This window comes from Petromyzon marinus, unplaced genomic scaffold (assembly GCF_048934315.1).
Source record: "Petromyzon marinus isolate PM22_M1 ecotype Great Lakes invasive population unplaced genomic scaffold, UKy_Petmar_22M1.pri1.0 PM_G_Scaffold_11, whole genome shotgun sequence".
Taxonomy (NCBI): domain Eukaryota; kingdom Metazoa; phylum Chordata; class Hyperoartia; order Petromyzontiformes; family Petromyzontidae; genus Petromyzon; species Petromyzon marinus.
This window is the reverse complement of record NW_027422662.1, coordinates 1,005,409-1,031,977: the sequence shown is the minus strand read 5'-3', so window position 1 is coordinate 1,031,977 and position 26,569 is coordinate 1,005,409. Positions and strand designations below refer to the sequence as shown.

The window sequence follows — 26,569 nt, the reverse complement described above, 5'->3', positions numbered from 1 at the left end:
GCTGAATGTGTGTGCTGTGTTCACCTCCTGTTTCCATTCTTACAAAGAGTTCCAGAGGAAAACAAAAATAAACTATTTTTTATATAACTTCCGTGTTCAATAGAGTTAATAGACTTTACTTCAAACACAAACTTGACACTGTCACACACTGGCAGTGGCGTGTCTAGAATCATGCTGGCCACCTTCATCTGCTCGGCATCAATGCTTTCTCACTCCACCAAGTAATTAATCGAGGATCAGTGAACATATCCGAGGCTAACTGGAGTTTGCGTGTCTCTCTCCGTGGTGAGATGTTAACTACCTCACCTGGTATACAGGAAGTCGTGGGTTCGATCCCGACGCCTGCTGTATATTTGGAGTTTGCGCGTCTCTCCGCTGAGTGTCTTTGACCGATAGACATTGACACACGTATTCTTGTTTCTTTCGGTAAAGTTATGTAGATAGAAAATAACAATAACAGATAATACAATTACATTAAATAAAGACCACTTGTGTTGCGATCAAAACGACGTGAGTTTTTTTGCTTTATTTACAATTATTTGTTAATTTTTATTGTTATTTTGATTTAATTTTCTATCTACGTGACTTTACCGAAAGAACCAAGAATATTAATTCCTGCAGTCACCAAAGTTTTAAGTCAAAACATTCACACACGTTGACAAAGCCTCACCTTGTGTTGTTGTGGGCAGGTCGCTTCTGATAACAAGAGCGGTATAGCAGCTCAAGCGGGCTTGGCCTGGTGAAAAAAATAAAAACTGCGTGAATATTTACAATAAAACAAAGTTACAAAGTAGCGAGCCGGGTGAAGACAAATTAAACTTAAGCGAGATAATTAAAGTGAATGCAATCAGGCGAGGGCAGGAGGCAAGGCCCCGCGTGGCTAGGCCCCGCATTGTAAAGTTCCAACCTGGACATCGATTCCCATGCTCGCTGCTACTCAACTGACATCCCTACGAGAGAGAGGCTCTACCTTGGTAAACAACAACAACCACCACCACCACAACGACCAACACCACAACGATGAGAATTTCTCACCTCGGATTTCAGTGCAAGCGCGCACACGGCAGCTTCCTGTCACCTCGCGACAGCAGGAAGCAGTATGACGTCACTTCCCTCCCACGAACGGCTCTCTAACTGAATAAATTATGTTAATGAAGCCGGCCCATATGTCGAGGGAATGGGGCGTGGGCGCTGAACCCGTCGCAATAAACTCGCGACGGCTTTAACGGAAACATTATGTTAATGAGCTACCAGTCACTGGGCGTAGCTTTGCCCAAATAAGGATTGTACCGGAACAGATATAGGCAGTGACCCCAGCGGAGGTGACGTCACGCTCAAGAGCGCGGAGGATGGGTGAATACCTTGGCGACATGACGTCACTACCGAGGTACACCTCCCCCTGGCGTTTCACGCCGATGAGGTAATGTAGAGTGGTGACGTCACAGAGTTGGAGTTTAAGTTGATTTAGATTCATTTTCCATTGCTCCCTCCCTTGGGTGCGTGAGCTCAGGAACAACAACGTGGACATTATTGTGTATGCACTGTGTGTGTACACTGTGTGTCATTGTGTCACTGTGTGTGTCACTGTGCCTGGCACAAGCGTCGTGGTGACGTCATCGCCACGAATGGCGGTTGTTGCGTCACTGTGTCACTGTGTGTGTACACTGTGTGTGTACACACTGTGTGCACCCTGTGTGTGTACACAGTGTCTATACACTGTGTATACACTGTGTACACTGTGTATACACTGTGTGTGTACACTGTGTATACACTGTGTGTGTACACTGTGTGTGTACACTGTGTATACACTGTGTGTGTGTCACTGTGTGTGTGTACACTGTGTATACACTGTGTCACTGTGTGTGTGTGTACACTGTGTATACACTGTGTGTGTGTCACTGTGTGTGTCACTGTGTGCACACTATGTGTGTCACTGTGTCACTGTGTGTGTCACTGTGTGTGTGTACACTGTGTGTATGCGCACACTGTGTGTATACGCACACTGTGTGTACAGTGTGTGTATACACAGAGTGTGTATACACTGTGTGTGTACACTGTGTGTGTACACTGTGTGTATACACTGTGTGTGTGTACACTGTGTGTGTGTACACTTTGTATATACACTGTGTGTATACGCACAGTGTGTATACGCACACTGTGTGTACAGTGTGTGTATACACAGTGTGTATACACTGTGTGTGTACACTGTGTGTGTACAACTGTTTGTGTCCGTATTGAACCGAACCCCCTGCAAGACCATCTACTTAATGACGAGAGAAAATTCACACGAAATGTCCTTTTCAATGAAGTCTTCCATATGTAAATTGATACAAGCTTTTAATGAGTAAATAAAATCATCTAATTCAAAACACAACACAATTCAAAGATGCTTCATTTTAAAACTTCAAACCGGAGCATGGGGTACTTGTGTAAATGCGTCCTTCGTGTGCAAATGTTGTGACTTTCCTGGCCTGAAGGCCGTCAATGTGTTGGACCCTTATTGGTGCACAGCGTCTCAACAACAGCAGTGGGGTTTGCTTCAACCGATAGGTACGAACATCCAGACGTGAATCAGCAAGGAGCATTTCTAGTCCCAGTTAGACAAAATCTACGTCAACACGTAAGACAAAACTACAATTCGTGTTGTAGAGAATGTACCTCCTCCTATACGTGTAACTTTCAAGTGGTATGCCTTGTAACTGATGAATGATCCGAGCATGCTTCCTACTTCAAAGACAATGAGTTGCTCCAGAGGCAGACGCTTCGTGAAACACAAAAGTACCCTTTGACCTGTATCACAAGAACAACGGATCTCACCTGAGTTCTCTGTACAGGTTACTTCCAAAACACACACACTTTGTCCTAACATCACTTATTCAATGTTTGTTCCTCATACAAAATGTTACACGTACGCACACAATCAGACAAGTATTCATTCTAAATCATTGACGGGCATATTAACATTGAATACTGCAGCGAAATTGACTGCATCACGTTACATCGTATTAAGAAGTTATTTTACAAATACGCACCGTCTGCTTAACAGTGTATGTACACAGTACTATTGTTGCGTCATTCAAAACGAGTAGGCCGTTGCATGCTGGCGTCTGAGTCAAAATGTAGCAAATTTAAAACATTACGCTACAAACAATAAATCACGGCGTTTCGATGGCAACACAGGCAATCGTCATCAGGTGGGACAAGCACAGCAGCAATAAGAGGAAACTGCTGGAGTAGGCGCCTACTACTTCAGCAGTTTATCTTGCTGTGGTTGTCCCACCTGATGACGATTGCTTGTGTTGTGATGTAAACGCCGTGATCTGTTATGTTTCTACCCACGTGGTGACTTTACCGAAATAACTCAAGAGTGTGGATTCCTGCAGTCACGACAGCTTCGAATCAAGATTACCTACAAAGGACACAACTGAGATGACGCATCAATCATCGCCCCCTACTGACAGGCTCTTGTCCACATGCAGGCTGGTGCAGGGCCACCACCTTGTGCCACACAGGGGCAGCTGCTACTTGGGGATGCTCTTCGAGTGCTTCAGACAAGATACAAAACTCCGAGTTGCTGAGGCGGTTAAGCAAGCACCGTGTAAATACGATTATGATAACATAGTGAATGCTTGGGGGCTTATTGTCTCTCGCTCCTGGTTAGAGATCTACCCAACCCACGGGCCCACAAAGACTGGCCGCCCTTACTCTGCAGGTTGAACTAGGAACTGAGTGTTCAACTTCACATTCTTGTCATTAAAGGCCTGTGACAAAAGTGCATCTATTGTAGCGACATCATCTCAAGCTTACACATCTACCGGGTCTCCACTTGACTTTGTATTGTCTCGGAGGAAGTCCACCCACACCTCCACTTCCACAAACTGCTGGGAGTTGTCTCGCTCTGCCTCACAGTCACAATTCTCCTCCTGCTTCACGTTGCCTCCATTTATGTGAAGATCCTATTTTCGAGTTGAATCTTCATCCTCACATTTTACCTTCACTTCTTCGCTCTTCACCATCACTTCTTCACATTTCACCATCACCTCTTCATATTTCACCTCGATACCTTTAAAAGTGTCCAAGCTGGGATTTTCTTTCGGTTCTTGTTTCATGAGGGATGGGCTCATTGCGGAACTTTGACTTTCACAAGCTGATTTTAGACTCCACTCCTTGTGGATCTTCTGATGCTTCTGTGTTCTCTGGTGTACTTGAAGATTTGATGACTGTGAAAATGCCTTCCTACACACACTGCACCTGAAGGGTTTCTCTCCCGTGTGTGTTCTCTGGTGTGTTTTAAGAGCAGATGAATCTGAAAATGCCTTCACACACACAGTGCACTTGAAGGGTTTCTCTCCCGTGTGTTCTCTGGTGTGTTTTAAGAGCAGATGACTGTGAAAATGCCTTCCCACACACACTGCACCTGAAGGGTTTCTCTCCCATGTGTTTTCTGGTGTTTTTTAAGAGTAGATGAATCTGAAAATGTCTTCCCACAAACACTGCACCTGAAGGGTTTCTCTCCCGTGTGTGTTCTCTGGTGTGTTTTAAGAGCAGATTAATCTGAAAATGCCTTCACACACAGTGCACTTGAAGGGTTTCTCTCCCGTGTGTTCTCTGGTGTTTTTTAAGAGCAGATGACTGTGCAAATGCCTTCCCACACACAGTGCACTTGAAGGGTTTCTCTCCCGTGTGTGTTCTCTGGTGTGTTTTAAGAGCAAATGAATCTGAAAATGTCTTCCCACACAGTGCACCTGAAGGGTTTCTCTCCGGTGTGTGTTCTCTGGTGTGTTACAAGAGCAGATGAGCATGAAAATGCCTTCACACACACACTGCACTTGAAGGGTTTCTCTCCCGTGTGTGTTCTCTGGTGTGTTTTAAGAGCAGATGACCGTGAAAATGCCTTGTTACACACACTACACTTGAAGGGTTTCTCTCCTGTGCGAGTTCTCTGGTGCTGTGTATAATTTCCAGTCCGATCCGTGCTGTATGCACGCTGGTCGCATTGTTGGCTTGTCGTACCGAGCTGCGCTGAGTGCATTTGCTCCATCAGACCAATTCTGCGGAGGAAGCGTCAGAGGAAGCGTCAGCTGCAGACAGAAAAAAATAATATCCACACCATCTACACGTAGTATCGATGCACAGAGGAAAGCATATATACACAGTAACACGTGACTTACACGTCTATACTTATTCATATATTCATGATATAGTGGAAAAGTGTCCCAAATTCATCACACGGGCTGTTATGGCACACAATGAGAGGGCAAATGGTTATAAACATGCCTGGAAGCCCTCGTATCTTCAAAATGAATGTTCACCAAAAACTCCGAGCACACAATTTCAGCTGTCTGGCTTCAAAAGGAATATTTATGAAAGCTAAATTCAGCTGACATAGCAAAGGGTGTTGAAAACAATACCATTTGTGTTATGCAGAAATGCATAATTTAACGTTCAATCGCAACTTAGAGGTGTGAATCCAGGCTCAGATGTCCTTGAATGCTGGGATGAACAGTTCTGACTTCAGCTGAATGTGTGTGCTGTGTTCACCTCCTGTTTGCATTATTATAAAGAGTTCCAGAGGAAAACAAAAGTAAACTATTGTTACGCCATAACCTCCGTATTCAACAGAGTTAATAGACGTTACTGCAAACACAAACTGTACAATGTCACTGGGTAAACAGGCGGTGGCGTGTCTAGAATCATGCCTGGCCACCTTCATCTGCTTGGCATGAATGCTTCCTCACTCCACCAAGTAATTGAGGATCAACGAACATAGCCGAGGCTAACTGGAGTGTGCGTGTCTCTCTCCGTGGTGAGATGTTAACTACCTCACCTGGTATACAGGAAGTCGTGGGTTCGATCCCGACCCTGACGCCTGCTGTATATTTGGAGTTTGCGCGTCACTCCGTTTAGCGTCTTTGACCGATAGACATTGACACACGTATTGTTGGTTCTTTCAGTAAAGTTACGTAGATAGAAAATAACAATAACAGATAATACAATTACATTAAATAAAGACCACTTGTGTTGCGATCAAAACGACGTGAGTTTTTTTGCTTTATTTACATTTTTGTTATTTTCATTTAATTTTCTATCTACGTGACTTTACCGAAAGAACCAAGAATATTAATTCCTGCAGTCACCAAAGTTTTAAGTCAAAACATTCACACACGTTGACAAAGCCTCACCTTGTGTTGTTGTGGGCAGGTCGCTTCTGATAACAAGAGCGCTATAGCAGCTCAAGCGGGTTTGGCCTGCTAACAAAAGAAAATAAAAACTGCGTGAATATTGACAATAAAACAAAGTTACAAAGTGGCGAGCCGGGTGAAGACAAATTAAACTTAAGCGAGATAATTAAAGTAAACGCAATCAGGCGAGGGCAGGAGGCAAGGCCCTGCGTGGCTAGGCCCCGCGTTGTAAAGTTCCAACCTGGACATCGATCCCCATGCTCGCTGCTACTCAACTGACATCCCTACGAGAGAGGGAGAGGCTCTACCTTGGTAAACAACAACAACCACCACAACCACAATCGCAATGAGAATTTATCACCTCGGATTTCAGTGCAGGAAGCGATAGCTTCCTGTTACCTCGTGACGTCACGCGGCAGCAGGTGACGTGACGTCACTTCTGGGGAAAGAGACACGCTCCTCCCACAATGAGCTGCTCCGTAAATAAATAAATTAGAGTATGATTAAATTATGTTAATGTAACATCCGATATATATCGTAGGTGCTGAACCCATCGCAATATACTCGCGACGCCTTTAACGAATGCATTATGTTAATGAGCCGCCAGTCACTGGGCGTAGCTTTGCCCAAATAAGGATTGGCACTGGAACGATAACGGCAGTGACCCCAGAGGTGACGTCACGCTCAAGAGCGCGGTGGACGGAGTTGGGGGAGTGTGAATACCTTGGTGACATGACGTCACTAGCGAGGTACACCTCCCGCTGGCACTTCATGCCGATGAGGTCATGCTGAGTGGTGACGTCACAGAGCGGGGATGGAGTTTAAGTTGATTTAGATTCATTTTCCATTGCCCCCTCCCTTGCGTGCGTGAACTCAGCAACAACGTGGACATTATTGTGTGTACGTACACACTATGTGTGTACGGGCGGTGCATTGGCCAGTCATCTCAAGTCAGTCGACCCATGGCATCTTCTCATCAATTTATTTGTTTAAATGTATAATTGTTTATTTATTTATATTTATTTGTATCTTTTTTATCTTTTATTTTGTTTATTTTTTGTTTTCTATCTACGTGACTTTACTGAAAGAACCAGGAATATGGTAGCGCATTTTCTATTTGTTGCAGAGGCTCAAAGTTCAAATCCGACAGGCACACCTGGCTACCCCAGTAACATTCACCACAATATGCGCTGTTCTGCTTCACGGCGGATGTAAAACAGAGTATTGTGTCACTCACAACGCACAGGTCATTGCATGTTGGTGTCACGGTTAAAATTGTGGTAATTCCAGACATTATCCAGAAACTCTACAACGGAAATGTTTGGCTACATACGGTTTGAAAGAAGTGTTAGTCAAACAGAATGTGTATTTGCGTGCGCGTGTTTAAACGTATCTTTGTACGAGCGGTAGGGCAGCGGTTAGCGCTACGCTGCGCTACGAACCCGGAGACCCGGGTTCGTTTCCCGCTCACGGCCAACACCGCCAGTGACGATTATCTGAACCGGTCCTGGGCCTTCCCTAGGTCGACTCAGCCTAAAAATGAGTACCCAGTGTGATGTGTGAGCATCGCCACTCGGGATACAAAGGCGGCCGGGCGCGGTGCTGGCTACCCACCCCCCTTGTGTGCCGTGCCAGCCTTCATAGGTGCTCGCTAACAGCACTTGCCCCTAGAGTCTGTTAATGCTCTACCGGGGATCTTTGTTCTTGTTGTTGTGTACGAGTGGGGAGCAGAAATTTAGTGGCTATCGCACTGCACTCCGTAACCCGGTGACCCAAATTGGATTCCTGTTCATGACAAACAGTGGTAGATATTTAAACCAATCCTGGGTTTTCCCTACATCGAAGTAGCCTTGAATGACTTCCTAGTGTGGTGTGTAAATATCAGGGGAGACAAAGGCGGCCCGGTGCGGTGTTGGCCACCCTCCCCGAGTGCCGTGCGTGCCGGCGTTTATAGGAGCTCACCAACAGCACTTGCCCCAGCAGTCTGTTGAAGGCTGTACGGGGGATCTTTGTGTGTGTGTGAGTGTGTGTTTGTGTGCAATAAGATCAGGCAATATGACTGGCAGAGAAAATTGCTTGAGATTATTTTAAAAGCATGAGTTTAGAAAAGTGAACAAAGCATGTCTCTATTATGTGCATTAGAATTGAAGGGTGCATTTGGTTCAAAGCCATCCGCATAGCCTCAAATCTGCATTAATGCCAAAGTCTCCGTATCTGGTAAGATCATAGTATTACAGGAGGTCCTCTCACGCGCTAACCCAGACTGATGTGAGTGCACAATCTCTGTATTAGTTTTTTTATTGTCCTTAACTCAAATCAAACAATATGCAGTTCAGGTCAAATAAGACATTTCGTTTTAACGCTTTCCAACCAAGGTTGAGATGTTAATGCATTAGCTCTGTTCGTTCATATCTGCCCATTTGTCTGTAGCATGGCATTTCAATAACCCTGTTAAAGATGTATGGACTGATGCTGTACAGAAGGATGTGGAGCTGAGTGGACTTGCCGATGACCGGTACCAGTGGTGTCAAGATTGGCCTCTGTGGAGGAGGCTCGTGAAGCACGCTGCTGGGCAGTTGGAGGCAGTCGCCCTCCAGTAACAACAGAGGGTGGATGAGCGACGCTCACGACAACGAGCGGAGCATCGGCCACACCAAGTCGGTGCAGTGGTGCCTCTGTCAGTCATCTTATTGAGCACATGGCAACTTGGGTCTGTCCTGTGAGCTGGCAGAGAGCCTTCGACACATCACGTGGCCTCAACACGTAAGACAAAACTATAATTTGTGTTGTAGAGAATGTACCTCCTCCTATACGTGTAACTTTTAAGTGGTATGCCTTGTAACGGATGAATGATCCGAGTGTGCTTCCTATTTCAAAGACAATGAGTTGCTCCAGATGCTTCGTGGAACACAAAAATACCGTTTGACCTGTATCACAAGAACAACGGGTCTCACCTGAGTTCTCTGTACAGGTTACTTTCAAACACACGCACACTTTGTCCTAACATCACTTATTCAATGTTTGACCCTTATAGATCAAATGTTACAGATATGCACAAAACCAGACAAGTATACATTATAAATTATTGACAGGCATATTAACAAAATTGGATTACTGCAGTGAAATATACTGCATCACGTTACATCGTATTAACAAGAAGCTTTTAAAAAAAGTTGCAGTCTGCTTCACAGTGTATGTAAAACATACTATCGTGTCATTCAAAACGAGTAGGCCATTCCCTTTGGTTCTATTCGGTAAAGTCACGTAGGTAAAAAATAAAACAAAAATCAAGACGTTTCGGCCACAACACAAGTGGCCTTCATCAGGTGAAGGGACCAGACTGTCTCGAGGACAGCGCTGGAGTGAATACAGCCAAGCTCAGACCACGACCTTTAAGCTGTGTGAGAGGAATTAAGGTGCCTTGACAAAGTAATTAGCATTAAAAAATAGCATTTAATTGGTGGACTTAGCATGATGAACGGTGTAGAGGGGGTGAACATGTGCAGGCCGGCGAGGGGGGAGGGGGAGTTTACATATTGATGGTGTGAAAAGGGAATTTTAAGAAGCTGCGAAAGTTTGGGGTACCACTACTTGAAAAAATATACTGTACCATTGAAATTAGTTTAATGTTTGGTTCGATTTAGAACATCTTTCGAATGGTTGCTTAATGTGAAACCATCTTCTCGGTTGAAATTGTGTTTGTGTTTGTAAATCTGAATTGCCTCGTGAACAAATCTCTGATAAACACCCGTGGGTTTGCAAAGAACCTTGGTATCGGAGAAAATTATATCGTGATCACCCACAACGTTGTAACAGTGATCAGCTACGGCAGAAGAATTTGTTCTGCCGTGTTTGAAATCTGATTTGTGCTCGCGAAATCGGTCAGAGACATGTCGCTTCGTCTCCCCGATATAGCAATCACCGCAGATACAACTCAATTTGTAGTAGGCCATTGCATGCTGGCGTCTGAGTGAAAATGTAGCAAATTCTAAACATTACCTACAAACTACACAACTGAGATGACGCATCAACCATCGCCCCCTACTGACAGGCTCTTGTCCACATGCAGGCCGGTGCAGGGCCACCACCTTGTGGCACACAGGGGCAGCTGCTACTTGGGGATGCTCTTCGAGTGTTTCAGGCGAGGTACGCCACAAAACTCCGAGTTGCTGAGGCGATTAACCAAGCACCATGTAAAAGGAATTATTATGATAACATAGTGAATGCTTGGGAGCTTATTGGCTCTTGCTCCTGGTTAGAGATCGACCCAACCCACGGGCCCACAAAGTGTTCAACTTCACATTCTTGTCATTAAAGGCCTGTGACAAAGGTGCATCTATTGTAGTGACATCGTCTCTGGCTTACACATCTACCGGGTCTCCACTTGACTTTGTATTGTCTAGGAGCAAGTCCACCCACACCTCCACTTCCACAAACTGCTGGGAGTTGCCTCGCTCTGCCTCAGTCAGAATTCTCCTCCTGCTTCACGATGTGAAGGTCCCATTTTGGAGTTGAATCTTCATCTTCACTTTTAACCTTCACTTCATCGCTCATCACTTCTTCACATTTCACCATCACCTCTTCATATTTCACCTCGATACCTCTAAAAGTGTCCAAGCTGGGATTTTCGTCCGGTTCTTGTTTCATGAGGGATGGGCTCATTGCGGCACTATGACTTTCACAAGCTGACTTCAGACTCCGACTCCGCTCCTTGTGGATCTTCCGATGCTTTTGTGTTCTCTGGTGTCTTCGAAGATTTGATGAATCTGCAAACGGCTTCCCGCACAGAGTACACTTGAAGGGTTTCTCTCCTGTGTGTGTTCTCTGGTGTTTTACAAGATCAGATGAATGTGCAAACGCCTTCACGCACACACTGCACTTGAAGGGTTTCTCTCCTGTGTGTTCTCTGGTGTTTTACAAGATCAGATGAATGTGCAAACGCCTTCACGCACACACTGCACTTGAAGGGTTTCTCTCCTGTGTGTGTTCTCTGGTGTTTTACAAGAGCAGATGACTGTGCAAACGCCTGCATGCACACACTGCACTTGAAGGGTTTCTCTCCCGTGTGTGTTCTCTGGTGTAATACGAGATGATATGACTGTGTTAACACCATCCCGCACATCGTGCACCTGAAGGGTTTCTCTCCCGTGTGTGTTCTCTGGTGTGTTACAAGATGCCATGAATCTGAAAACGCCTTCCCGCACAGAGTACACTTGAAGGGTTTCTCTCCTGTGTGTGTTCTCTGGTGGGTCTCAAGAACTGATGGCCATGCAAATGCCTTCCCACACACAGTGCACTTAAAGGGTTTCTCTCCTGTGTGAGTTCTCTGGTGCTGTGTCAAGTTTTCAGTCCGGTCCGTGCTGTATGCACGCTGGTCGCATTGTTGACTTGTCGTACCGAGCTGCTGCCTTTGCTCCATGAAACCAATTCTGCAGAGGAAGCGTCAGAGTCAGCGTCAGCTGCAGACAGAAAATAAGAATATCCACGCCATTTACAAGTCAGTTTCGAGGCACAGAGGAATGCATATATACACAGTGACTTACACATCTATACTTATTACTATATTCATGATGTAGTGAAAACGTTTCCCAAATTCATCACAATGAGAAGGGAAATGTCATAAATATGCCTGGAAGCCCTCAATATCTGCAAAATGAATGTTAACCCAATACTCCGAGCACACAATTTCGGCTGTCTGACTACAAAGGAATATTTATGAAAGCTAAATTCGGCTGACATAGCAAAGGGTGTTGAAAACAATACTATTTGTTTTGATTTAAAGCTTTCGTGACTGCAGTAATTCATATTCTTAGTTTTTTCGGTAAAGTCACGTTGAAGAGAAACAACAAAATAACAAAATATATATAAAACAATAAAAAAATTCTCACGACGTTTCGACCATAACTCAAACGGTCATCATCAGGTGTGTCGGTTTGCATAAATTTATTTTTAAAAACGGCATATTTATTTATTTAAAAAAAACCGTTTGCGTCACGCGCAGCGATTGGCAGTTTGCCCAGGACTAGTCCATCTATTTTTTTTTTAAAGAGGGGGGAGACGAATTTTTTTTGTATGCTGTCTGAAAGCCACTGTAAGCGTGAACAATCAATCAAGAACTGAAATGATTTAACAAATCTTTCCAATGATTGCTAAGATAGAATCCATCTTCTCGGTTGAAATTGTCTCTGTGCTTGTATATGTGGATAGCCTCATGAACGAATCTCTCATGGAAGCCAGATGGCTTACAAAGAACCTCTGTCTTGGAAAAGTCAATGGCATGTGAGCCTACTGAATTAGAACAATGATCTGCCACGGCCGAGGTGTTGGTCCTACCGTGTTTAAGGTCTGCTTTGTGTTCACGAATGCGGTCCGAGACATGGCGTTTGGTTTCTCCAATGTAACTACTACTACAGAGGCAACTTAGTTTGTAGACACCAGGGTATTGTATGTCCGGAATCACATCTTTTACAGACGGAACCAGATCACGGATTTTATGTAATGTGTTGAAACGGACCTGGATCTTGTGTTTATTCAAGATTTTGGAGATCTTTTTTGTGATCCCCGCAATGTAGGGTAAAGTGATGGTTTTGAAAGGCTCCTCAAGAGGGTTCTTCTTCATGGTTTGAGTGATAGCTTTGCGGATTGTATAGTCGGAGTAACCATTAGCCCTAAGAGCTTGGTGTACGTGCTTGAGTTCACTGCTTATGTGTTCCTGGTCGGATATGCATTGGGCTCTATGATACAGAGTCTTGATGAGAGAATTCTTCTGTGATGGATGGTGGTGGGAATCCGGTTTCAGATAAGCATCCGTATGGGTAGCTTTCCTGTAGACAGAGTGGCTCATTGAACCATCAGGTCTCTTTTTAATTAGGACATCCAAAAAAGGTATCTTGCCATCTATTTCGACTTCCATGGTAAATCTGATGGCTGGGTGTATGGAATTGATGTGGTCGAAGAATTGGTCTAGAGCAGGCCGGCCATGTGGCCAGATGACAAAAGTGTCACCCACGTACCTCTTCCATAAGGTTGGGCGCAGAGTGGCAGTCTGGATGGCGTCAGTCTCAAATTTCTCCATGAAAATGTTAGCTATAACTGGAGAAAGGGGGAGCCCATTGGGGTGCCCTCAGTTTGTTTGTAGAAAGTTCCATTCCAAGTGAAGTATGTATTAGTTAAACAGTGTCTCACCAAGGGGGGTACCTCAGTGTTTAGTCCTTGATGAACCAAGTCTTCAATGATTGCAATGGTGTCAGGTACAGGAACCTTGGTGAATAAGGAAACTACATCAAAACTGACAAGCAGGACTGAATTACTGCAGTCACGAAAGCTTTAAATCAAAATGTAGTAATGGTTATTAAGTATGGTGAGTGTACTGACAGTCTATAATGTAGACTGTAGCCTGGTTATTAAGCTGAGTGAGTGTACTGACAGTCTATAATGTAGACTGTAGTAATGGTTATTAAGTATGGTGAGTGTACTGACAGTCTATAATGTAGACTGTAGTAATGGTTATTAAGTATGGTGAGTGTACTGGCAGTCTATAATGTAGACTGTAGTAATGGTTATTAAGTATGGTGAGTGTACTGACAGTATATAATGTAGACTGTAGTAATGGTTATTAAGTATGGTGAGTGTACTGACAGTCTATAATGTTGACTGTAGCAATGGTTATTAAGCTGAGTGAGTGTACTGGCAGTCTATAATGTAGACTGTAGCGGTACGACCTGAAATTATTTCCATTGAGAATATCAATCTCTTGACGCGTAAGGGGAAAATACCCCGGTGGGTTATGACCACGCGATGCCTCGCATTCACCAAGACAATGCAGTGAATGTGCTAGGGGAAAGTAAGCACATTAAGAGCAAATATCCTAAAAAAAAAAAAAACTTGACCGTAACGTACTCTTTGGCTTTTTCGGTGAAGTCACATAACGGCCAGCATGTTTTTTTTTCCCTCCAAATGTTATTGTAATCTGTGCACATGACCTGATGAAACGAATAACCTTTTTTTTTTAAATAACCCACGTGACAGATCCAACTCATCTCTCTTCTTCAACTATAAACTAGTTTTTCTATTTTATTGTACAAGGTAAGGCCCACTGAGCTATGTAGTGTTTTTTCACAAATGAATTAACATCACAAATGAAAGCTCAACACAAAGTGACTTCATCGTGTGGAAAAGTATTGCAGTGAAATATTTTAAATGTGTGATGTTAATTCTAAATCTGGAGGGGGGGAAACCAGAGGAACCAGAAACAAATCCACGTGACCACGAGGCGAGAGACACTCACACTCCAAATATACTACCAGCAGCTCCACTGTCAACAACAACCGCAGTTCGCCACTAAGTGGCAGTGACATCACCACGACGCTTGTGCCAGGCGATGTGCACCTTGAGGCCGCGTGAATTGTCGAACGCCCGCTGGCAGGAGGTCACGGGGCAGACCCAGATGCGACAGGTCGACTGACTGAGACGACTGGCTGATGCACCACCTGTGCCCCCTACTGTGCCAACTTGCTGTCCTCAACGGATGGCACCTCAGCCAGCCACTCACAGGGGGTGACTTCCTCCAATATTTGAGGCACCGCAGCCTCAGTAGGGTCATCCCCACTTTGTCCCACGTTGTTTTCCTGGCTGAGGGATTTCCCCTTCCCCAGGACCTCAGGAAGTCTCAGAAAATCTGCAAACCTGTTCTTGGGGGTCGGATATTGGATCACCGTTCTTTCCCCTAATGATGGTAATAGGTGTGGCGCTGCAGGTTACTTTTTTGATGGAATTAAAGAGCGATTTGTGATCGTGGGCCACTGAGGCAGACTCCATCTCCTCAGCAACCCGCGACCACCACCCATTCTTGCAGTGCCTCACGGCTCTCCGAACCTCCGAGCGAAGGCTGCGGTAAGCCTCATTCTCCGACGTGGGATGCTGTAGCCGATGAGAGTGGGCCTGTCGATTTTTCTCAGCCGGCTTGAACACCTCCTCTGTCAGCCAGGGTCTCTGGGGAGGTCTGGACCGTGTACCCAAAGCAGCCATTGCAGCTACATGAGCTACAGTCCTAAACCTCGCCCCTTTCCCCTCGAGATCAAGAGGGGTGGGGGACGATGCCAATCCCAGCCGCAAGCGATGATGAAATTCTCGTTTGTAACTTTCATCAGCTAGCTGAGACCATGCCACTAAGGGTTTGAATGGGGTCCTGGGTGTACACCCACCACCGGAGTGGAAGAATTGCAGGTGCATCTTACAGATGACAAGTCGATGGTCAGTGGGCAGATCAGCTCCACGGTAGGTCCTGGTGTCAAGGACATGGGCCCGCATTCGCTGTTCCGTCACGATGTAGTCCAGCATATGATCTTGCTTGGACCCGGCATGCATCCATGATGTGGTGTGGATGCGCCGATGCCGGAACAGCGTGTTGGTAATTACAAGCCCAAGGGCTGCACAAAAATTTAGCAGCCTCCTGCTGTTGTTATTGAGCTGGTCTGCCCGATGCCTTCCAATTACTCCAGACCAGGTGCCAGCATCATGACCAACTCGGGCATTGAAGTCACCCAACAAGATGACTCTATCCCGAGGGGCCACTTTAGCCAGCACCTGTGACAGGAGGTCATAGAAGCCATTTGACTCATTGGCCTTGCTTGCATCCCTCCACGGATGTTCGACTTTGGTGGGGGCATAAGTTACCATGACCACCATTCCTCACCTGTGGTTGATGGGAAGGCGAGCCCAAAGTAGCCTGGGGCTTACAGCTTCCCACACCTCATCACCACGCTCCCACACCCCTTCATTCTTTTATTCAGAAAAAGAGCCACACCCTGTTGTTTGGCAGTCTCCTGCCCCGTGTAGAGGACTGTCCACCCCTCATGGTGGCAGGAGCCAGAGCCGGTCCACAGGACCTCCTTATTACCACAGAGATCCAGGCGGTACCGGTCCAGTTCTTGACAGAGGAGTGGCAGCCTCTCCTCCGCAGTGAGCGTTCGAACATTCCACGTGGCCACACGTAGTGGTTTTTTGTTGTTTTTGGAGGAGCCCCGAGTCGAAGGATTCAGTCTCCTGGCTCTGCCAAATGGGGTTTGGTCAGGAGACGTCAAAGACGCCTGTCCCCCCGGGGCCTCCGGCACAAGCTTATTTATAAAATGTTGTGGTCGTGGTTTAGTGGTAATTAATTGGAGGTGGAGGGGTTACCAGCCCCTCACACCTGTCCAGAGCCCCCACTTAGCCACTGTGGTGGTTACAAACGCCATGAGGGGAAAGGCCAATCCGAATTGGCCCTCCCCCCCGGCACTGCCCACGGCAGCGTTGCCCGTCCGGCACCACAAGGAGGTAGGGGGTTGTTTTGCCGGACACCACCACCATTACCACCACTACTACCACCAACACTACCACCACCATTACACCACCACTACTACCACCACCACTAGCACCATTACCACCACCACTTCCACCACTTCCACCATTACCACCACTACTACCATACACTACCATCACTACCACCACCACCACCATTACCACCACTACTACCAGCAACGCTACCACCACCATTACACCACCACTACTACCACCACCACTAGCACCATCACCACCACTTCTACCACCACTTCCACCATTACCACCACCATTACCACCACCACCACCACTACTACCGTACACTACCATCACTACCATCACCACCACCATTACCAACATCACTACAATCACTGACCACCACCGCTACCACCAATACCACCACCACTACCAGGACTTTTGCGTGCTGAATGCTGGAATCTGATCCCGCGTCTCCTCCCTCTCCTCCGGCCCTCCCCCCTCACCAGCGGCCTCCCAGACGGCCTCCCCCGGCCCCGGCCCCGACCCCGGCCACGGCCACGGCCGCCCCCTCCGTGAGGGCTCGCTCCTCCTGGACCATCCGGGTGCCCAAGCACTCCGCGGACGACGCCGGAGGAGCCGAGTCCCACGCGGCGCCCTCCAAGGTCGCTCGCCCACTCGGCGATGACGCCGGGGGGCCGGGGCCCACGCCGGGGCCTCCCCGCCGCGGCCGTCGTCTTCGTCGCCCCGTGACGTTCCGGTCTCTCGAGGGGGGGCGCCGCCACCGGGAGACTCCGGCGGCGGCGGCGCCCCCCCAGGAGAGCTCCCACGGCGGCGGCGGCGGCGGCGCCCGGACGACGCCGACGCCGCCGGGAATCGGCCCGAGGGTCGCCCCGGAGCGCGGAGACGGCGGCGGAGAGTCGGGGCCGGCGCTCGGCGCCGACGAGGCGGCGGGCGAGGAGGAGGAGGAGGCGGAGAGACGCAGGGAGGCCGCGGTTGGACCACGTGCGGCGTGGAAGAGACACTTCGACTTTTGGTGGCAGGGCATGGGCAGGAGGGGGAGCAGCAGGAGGGGCGGAGGAGGAGGCGGAGCGAGAGGAAGAGGAGGGGAAGAGGAGGCCGAGGCGGCGATGAAGGCGGAGGAGGAAGAGGAGGAGGAGGTTTTGACCGGGCGGTCGCCGCTAAGCAAGCGGCGGGAGGCGGCGGCGGATTGCCCGGCGGGACCGAATCCCGATCCCTGCCCGGGCTCCTCTACCTGCCGCGCTCCTCCGCCTCCTAAGCCTCCTCTGCCTCCTTCTCCTCCGCCGCCGCTGGCGGCGGCGGCGGTCGCGGGCAAGCGGCGCTCGGCCCCGCGTGGGGCGACGTTCCACTTCTTGTCGCTGATGCCGCAGCCGCTGGCTGAGCTGCCGCCACCGCCCACCGGGAGGCGCCGGGGTCGCGCGTTGGAGAAGCAGCGGCAGCGACGGAAACAAATTCAGCAACAATACCGGCAGCAGAGAGCGTCGTCATCGTCGTCCAGCTGTTGGTCGTTCTCGGACGCATCGTCGTCGTCTTCATCGCCGGAGGAGGTGGTGGAGGGTGACGAGGTGAAGGAGCGGAGGGACGAGGAGGAGGAGGAGGTGGTGGAGGGTAACGAGGTGAAGGAGCGGAGGGACGAGGAGGAGGAGGAGGAGGAGGTGGTGGAGTCTACGGGGGGCGTCCGCAGGCTGTTGCTGAAGTTTTGCGTCAGTCGCCTGCAGCCGAGCATTGACAGAGCACAAGACGATGGGGAGGTGGCGGACAACGAGGAGGAGAACGAGGAGGAGGAGAGGAAGACGAGGAGGAGGAGGAGGAAGAAGAAGAGGACGAGGAGGAGGAGGAGGGGACTACGGAGATCACGCAGTGCAGCCGATGATGGCGACTGCAAGTCGGGCGACGAGATGGAGGAGGAGGAGGAGGAGGAGGAGAGGGTGGCGAGTCTCAAGAGGATGGAGGAGTGCCGGATTCTCAAGCAGATAGACGACATCATGGCTGAGATACCCCAGCTGGAGGGGAGATGCAGGGTGAGGAGGAGGAGGAGATGAGGTGTAGGGTGGTGAGGAGGGGCTGGGTGGTGAGGTGTAGGGTGGTGAGGAGGGGCTGGGTGGTGAGGTGTAGGGTGGTGAGGAGGGGCTGGGTGGTGAGGTGTAGGGTGGTGAGGAGGAGGGTGAGGAGACTCCAGGGCAGCGGGTGAGGGCGTTGGGAGTGGCTCACTCGCTCGGACACTCAGTCACTCACTCAGTCACTCACTCAGTCACTCACTCAGACACTCAGTCAGACACTCAGTCACTCACTCAGACACTCAGTCACTCACTCAGTCACTCAGCCACTCACTCAGACACTCACTCAGATACTCAGTCACTCAGTCACTCACTCAGACACTTACTCAGACACTCACTCAGACAGTCACTCACTCAGTCACTCACTCAGACACTCACTCAGACACTCAGTCACTCAGACACTCAGTCACTCAGACACGTACTCAGACACTCAGTCACTCACTCAGTCACTCAGTCACTCACTTAGACACTCAGTCACTCAGACACGTACTCAGACACTCAGTCACTCACTCAGACAGTCACTCAGTCACTCACTCAGACACTCAGTCACTCAGACACACACTGACACACTGACACACACACACTGACACACAAACTGACACACACACACTCAGACAACAACAACAACAACCGCCATTCGCCACTAAGTGGCGGTGACGTCACCACGACGCTTGTGCCAGGCTATGTGCACCCTGAGGCCACGTGAAGTGTCGAACGCCCGCTGGCAGGAGGTCACGGGACAGACCCAGGTGCCACGGGTCGACTGACTGAGATGACTGGCTGATGCACCACCTGTGCCCCCTACTGTGTCAACCTGCTGTGCTTTAGCCACCCGGCGCTCCGCTCGTTGTTCTGAGCGTCGTTCCTCCGCCCTCCGTTGTTGTTGGAGGGCGACTGCCTCCAACTGCCCAGTAGCATCCTTCACGAGCCTCCTCCACAGAGGCCGATCTTGACACTGCTGGTACCAGTCATCGGCAAGTCCACTCAGCTCCACGTCCTCCTGTACCACATCACTCCATCTCTTCTCTAGCCCGTGCCGCGCTCGCTTAGCCCCCTCAATCCGGCCAAACAAAAGCTGTTTCGGCATGCGGTGGCTGGGCATGCGGGCTACATGACCCAGCCATCGCAGCCTTGCCTGCCAGAGGAGCTCACCGATGGGACCCTGCCCAGATCTTTCAAGGATTTGTGAGCTCCTCACACAATCCAGTCTGGTTAAACCCAGGATGGATCGTAGGCAGGCCTGCCTAAATGTTTCTAACCGGCGAAGATGTTCCATTAGGGGGGTCCACGTTTCGCAATCGTAGAGAAGGGAGGGAATGACCGTGGCCGAGAAGACCTGAAGCTTAGTGCGGAGCGACAGACCAGGTAGCTTCCACACAGCGTTACGCAACCGATGAAAAGATATTGCCGCTCGACTGATTCGGAGTGAGACCTCTGCTGTTAAACTGGAGCCAGTCATAAGCACACTGCCCAGGTATGGGAAACTCTCCACTCTCTCCACAACTGCCCCATCACCGATTGGGAGTTGTGGGGGTGGAGTGTCCGATGGTACAAAATACCCAGGCAGGTGCTTAGTTTTGGTGGGGCTGATGGTAAGGCCCCACCTCTTAGTGGCACGCTCCAGTCTCAGCAGCAGCGTCTCCAACTCCTCCTCTGACTGAGCAGCTATTACCAAATCATCAGCATACATAACGTGGTTGAGCAATAGGGAGCCATCCCTTGACCGCACCCGGGCATCGATTAGCCTCCCATTATATCTGTACCATATGGAGATTCCCCCGGTACAGCTATTGAAGGCTTCACGAACTACGTGGTCAAAATAGATGTTAAATAATGTGGGAGCCAGAGGACATCCCTGTTGCACCCCAAGGTGTACAGGCAATGGCTCTGACTCCCGGCCACGTAGTTTTACCTGGGCCCGCTCACCATCATGAAGGTCCTTAATGATCGTGAGCAGAGGGTCAGGTACTCCAAAAGCACGAAGAACGACCCAGAGCCCAGGCCTACTGATGGTATCATAGGCCTTGACCAGGTCAATAAAGCAGAGATGTAGGTCTTGTTGGAATTCCCTACACCTCTGCTGTAGCAGACGGACAGAAAATATGGCATCTGTGCACGACCGCCCTTTCCTGAAACCGCGTTGGGGCTCCGCAAGCCTCTCCTCAGCGTGCCTGGCAAGGCGATGCTGAATAATCCTTGCCAGGACCTTTCCCGGCACACTGAGGAGTGAGATGCCCCTGTAGTTACAGTCTGTGCGGTCCCCCTTCTTAAAAAGGGGGACCACCAGGGCATCCTTCCAATCCTGCGGAACCCGTCCAGTGGTCCAGACTGTTATGATGTCAAATAGGGCAGTCTGTGCACAAACGCCACCCTCCCTCAGCACACTGACACACACACCATGATACACACACTGACTGGAGGATGTGGAGCGTGGTCAACACATCTATGCCTGAAACATTTTAGAAAGAAGCGGAGAATACGGAACAACCCACCTGTTGTCCATTTCGATTTCCGCGTTGCCTCTAATCTTCAGTCTTGCTGTGTATCCACCGTCTGATGGAGCTCGCCTTCTATAGCGAGGATATCCATCATCTCCAGTTTGTGTGTCTTTAATAAATTGTCTCGGATATTTCTTGCTGCTCTCTATGTCCTTCATACATGCTGCTGCATTGACATTAAGGTTTCCGCATGGTCCATGAATCATATTTGCGGTCACTACTGCAAACAGATTTTGGGTCTTCCACTGGATTTGGAAACTTGGCAGATATAACATCGATTTGGTTTGGATGAATTTTTTTCTTTCAGCCAGATTAAAATATGAGCGTGGGGAAGTCATCTACATCATTAGACCTCCTTTGGCAGTACCAAAATATAATAATAGTAGGGGTTTTCCCCTTTTTTCTGGTAACAAAACTGAAACCATTTTACAAGGATTCATGTTACAGCATTAACCACAATACCTGCAGTCAAAATGCAAACAAAACACACGCACTATGATAATATATTGGCATTGTCCTTGAAACCGATTGGTCCACACCAAGGGACGGCTTTCTTGAGAGCCTCGACCCAATTGGTGCTCGACCAGAGGACGCCAAAAGGTTTCAGTTTTGTTGCCAGAAAAAAAGGGGAAACCCCTATGATGTGGAAGTCCTCGCTTCTGCCACTCAGTTGAGTACATCCAGCATCTTGTTTCTCCAAAAAACACGACTCTCAGTGAATGCTCTCGATGAATTTAACTTGCTTTTGTCTGAACACCCTGGCTGTGAAGTCGTATCGACGGCTGGGTGTCTGGCCGAATGAAAGTTTTTATTATTTTTTTGTTTTATCTCAGGCCAAGTTGGATTACATGTAAAGGTCATAAATAAGTCGGGGACATCCATACGCTCGAACGTACGACATGGCACCTTGAGCATATTCGTGCATGCGTCTAGTGCTTCCTGCGAACGTAGCAGACGCCTGGATGCTACAAGGGGGGGGGGGGGATGTAGCGCCATTGTTGGGCTGTATGCGTATTACCACGGGAGCTGACCTGTAATAGCGGACATGCGTCAACAGGGGGTGGTGTACAGACCAGGTGGGACGAACAGGGCCCCCAGACCCCAGCTGGGGGATGTTCCAGGGCCCCCTAGAGAGTTCCAGAAGGCTTGGCCAGGGGCGGAGAGACCCTGGAACGGGAATAAAAGCCGGACCCCTGAACGGGTTTGGTGGTCCTCGTCCACCTGAAGCTCTGAAGAAGACTCTGAGCGCTACCCTGAAGACCCTGAAGACCCTGAAGCGAAGAGCCCAGTAACCCTGGCTAGGGTCGGGTTCAGACATAACCAGTGTAGGGTTAGCGCTAGAACCAGAGTAAGGGCACCGTAGTGTGGAGGGACTGCCTCCTGAGGTTATCGGCTGTGAGGGGTCGTAACCCCTCTGTGCTGTGGTTCCCTTGTTGAATAAACGTGTTGCCTCTAGTGAAGCGTCTCGCCTCGTCTTGGGCCCACTGCACGTGTCACCTATGGTAATAAAACCTCTCGTCGCAAAAAATTAGCGGCGTGCGAAAGTGAAAGGTGTTAACGAAGTAAAAATAAACGTTCATTTAAAGCTTTCGTGACTGCAAGGAATTCATGTTCTTGGTTCTTTCGGTTAAGTCACCACGTAGAAGGGAAACAATAAAATAATAAAAATATAAAACAATAAAATTCTCACGACGTTTCGACTGCAACACGAGCAATTGTCGTCAGGTGTGAAAACCACAGCAAGAAATTTTGAAAAAAGTGGCGGGTTTTTTTAACGTTAGCACCACGGAGAGCGATTTGGCAGTTTATTTAGAAGGACGAGTCCATCTATGTTAGGAATAGAGGAGGGGGGAGACGAAAATAATGGAATGCGGTTTGAAAGCCACCGTAAGCGTGAACAATCAATTAAGACCCGAAATGGTTCATCAAATCTTTCCAATGATTGCTAAGCCAGAATCCATCTTCCCGGTTGAAATTGTCTCTGTGCTTGTATATGTGGATAGCCTCATGAACGAATCTCTCATTGTAGCCAGATGGCTTACAAAGAACCTCTGTCTTGGAGAAGTCAATGTCATGTGAGCCTACTGAATTATAACAATGATCTGCCACGGCCGAGGTGTTGGTCCTACCGTGTTTCAGGTCTGCTTTGTGTTCACGAATGCGGACCGAGACATGTCGTTTGATTTCTCCAATATAACTACTACCACAGAGGCAACTTAGTTTGTAGACGCCAGTGTACTGTATTTTCGAAATCACATCTTTTACAGATGGAACCAGATCACGGCTTTATGTAATGTGTTGAATCAGGCCTGGATCTTGTGTTTATTCAAGATTTTGGAGATCTTTTTTGTGATCCCCGCAATGTAGGGTAAAGTGATGGTTTTGAAAGGCTCCTCAAGAGGGTCCTTCTTCATGGTTGGAGTGATAGCTTTGCGGATTGTGTAGTCGGAGTAACCATTAGCCTTAAGAGCTTGGTGTACGTGCTTGAGTTCACTGGCTATGTGTTCCTGGTCGGATATGCATTGGGCTCTATGGTGCAGAGTCTTGATCAGGGAATTCTTCTGGAATGGATGGTGGTGGGAATCCGGTTTCAGGTAAGCATCCGTATGGATAGTTTCCTGTAGTCAGAGTGGCTCATTGAACCATCAGGTCTCTTTTTTATTATGAAATCCTAAAAAAAGGTAGCTTGCCATCTTTTTCGACTTCCATGGTAAATCTGATGGCTGGGTGTATGGAATTAATGTGGTCGAGGAATTGGTCTAGAGCAGGCCGGCCATGTGGCCAGATGATAAAAGTGTCATCCACGTACCTCTTCCATAAGGTTGGGCACAGAGTGGCAGTCTGGATGGCGTCAGTCTCAAATTTCTCCATGAAAATGTTGGCTACAACCAGAGATAGGGGGGAGTCCATTGGGGTGCCCTCAGTTTGTAGAAAGTTCCATTCCAAGTGAAGTATGTATTGGTTAAGCAGTGTCTCACCAGGGGGGGTACCTCAGTGTTTATTCCTTGATGAACCAAGTCTTCAATGATTGCGATGGTGTCAGGTACAGGAACTTTGGTGAATAAGGAAACTACATCAAAACTAAATTTTGATTTAAAGCTTTCGTGACTGCAGTAATTCATATTCTTAGTTCTTTCGGTAAAGTCACCTTGAAGGGAAACAATAAAATAATAAAAAATATATAAAACAATAAAAAAATTCGACGACCGTTTGTGTTATGGTCGAAACGTCGTGAGAATTTTTGTTTTTGTTTTATTTATATTTTATTATTTTATTGTTTCCATTCAACGTGACTTTACCGAAAGAACTAAGAATACATCAAAACTGACAAGCAGGTCGTCTGGGGACATGGAAATACTCGCGATTGTAGATACCAGGTGAGTAGAATTTTGTACCGCAGAGGTGGTTTTTCCAGTGAAAGACCACAGGATTTCAGACAGAAAACGAGCCAGTTTGTAGGTGGGGAAGTTGATACAGTGAGGGAAAAAAGTATTTGATCCACTGCTGATTTTGTACATTTGCCCACTGACGAAGAAATGATCAGTCTATAATTTTAATGGTAGGTTTATTTGAACAGTGAGAGACAGAATAACAAAAAAATCCAGGAAAACGCATGTCAAAAATGTTATAAATTGATTTGAATTTTAATGAGGGAAATAAGTATTTGACCCCCTCTCAGAAATATTTCTGGCTCCCAGGTGCCTTATACAGGTAACGAGCTGAGATTAGGAGCACACTCTTAAAAAGAGTGCTCCTAATCTCAGCTTGTTACCTGTATAAAAGACACCTGTCCACAGAACCAATCAATCAGATTCCAAACTCTCCACCATGGCCAAGACCAAAGAGCTCTCCAAGGATGTCAGGGACAAGATTGTAGACCTACACAAGGCTGGAATGGGCTACAAGACCATTGCCAAGCAGCTTGGTCAGAAGGTGACAACAGTTGGTATGATTATTCGCAAATGGAAAACACACAAAAGAATTGTCAATCTCCCTCAGCCTGGGGCTCCATGCAAGATCTCACCTCGTGGAGTTGCAATGATCATGAGAACGGTGAGGAATCAGCCCAGAACTACACGGGAGAATATTGTCAATGATCTCAAGGCAGCTGGAACCATAGTCACCAAGAAAACAATTGGTAACACATTACGCCGTGAAGGACTGAAATCCTGCAGCGCCCGCAAGGTTCCCCTGCTCAAGAAAGCACATATACATGCTCGTCTGAAGTTTGCCAATGAACATCTGAATGATTCAGAGGACAACTGGGTGAAAGTGTTGTGGTCAGATGAGACCAAAATGGAGCTCTTTGGCATCAACTCAACTCGCCGTGTTTGGAGGAGGAGGAATGCTGCCTATGACCCCAAGAACACCATCCCCACCGTCAAACATGGAGGTGGAAACATTAAGCTTTGGGGGTGTTTTTCTGCTAAGGGGACAGGACAACTTCACCGTATCAAAGGGACGATGGACGGGGCCATGTACCGTCAAATATTGGGCGAGAACCTCCTTCCCTCAGTCAGGGCATTGAAAATGGGTCGTGGATGGGTATTCTAGCATGACAATGACCCAAAACACACGGCCAAGGCAACAAAGGAGTGGCTCAAGAAGAAGCACATTAAGGTCCTGGAGTGGCCTAGCCAGTCTTCAGACCTTAATCCCATCAAAAATCTGTGGAGGGAGCTGAAGGTTCGAGTTGCCAAACGTCAGCCTCGAAACCTTAACGACTTGGAGAAGATCTGCAAAGGGGAGTGGGACAAAATCCCTCCTGAGATGTGTGCAAACCTGGTGGCCAACTACAAGAAACGTCTGACCTCTGTGATTGCCAACAAGGGTTTTTCCACCAAGTACTAAGTCATGTTTTGCAGAGGGGTCAAATATTGATTTCCCTCGTTAAAATGCAAATCAATTTATAACATTTTTGACATGCGTTTTTTCTGGATTTTGTTGTTATTCTGTCTCTCACTGTTCAAATAAACCTACCATTAAAATAATAGACTTATCATTTCTTTGTCAGTGGGCAAACGTACAAAATCAGCAGGGGATCAAATATTTTTTTCCCTCACTGTAGTAGAGACGATGGGACGAAGGGGTGAATCTACTTTATGTATTTTTGGTAAGCCGCATAATCTTGGTGGCCTGGCAGTAGAAGGTTTCAACGAGAACTGTTTGGTTTGATCAATTAATGCGGATCGAATCAGAAATGATTTTGTTGGTTTGTATGACGAGGCTGTTGGTGGGATCTCTTTTTATTTTTGTATAGCTACCATCGATGAGTAATTCTTGAATTTTGTTGTTATATTGTATTTTATCCATGATGACAGTGGCATTGACCTTGTCGGCTGAGAGGATGACAATGCCATCCCTCTTTTTTAATTTCTATAATAATCAGATTTGAATATTTATATTTATTTATTTTTATTTAAAAATAATCAAATTTGATTAGTAAAATTTGAAAGGAAATTTTATATATTTATTATTTATAATACTCAAATGTGAATATTTGTAAGTTTTATTTTTT

General features: G+C 47.6%; 1 long non-coding RNA gene across 1 annotated transcript; it reads right to left on the bottom strand.

Moving 5' to 3' along the window:
• Positions 1 to 2,320: 2,320 nt before the first annotated feature.
• LOC142908989 (uncharacterized) lies at positions 2,321 to 6,253 on the bottom strand. The gene is made up of 2 exons (XR_012932049.1): positions 6,183 to 6,253; positions 2,321 to 5,051 (listed from the first exon to the last, which is right to left on the bottom strand). It is a non-coding gene; the product is annotated as an uncharacterized LOC142908989 (long non-coding RNA).
• Positions 6,254 to 26,569: the final 20,316 nt, after the last annotated feature.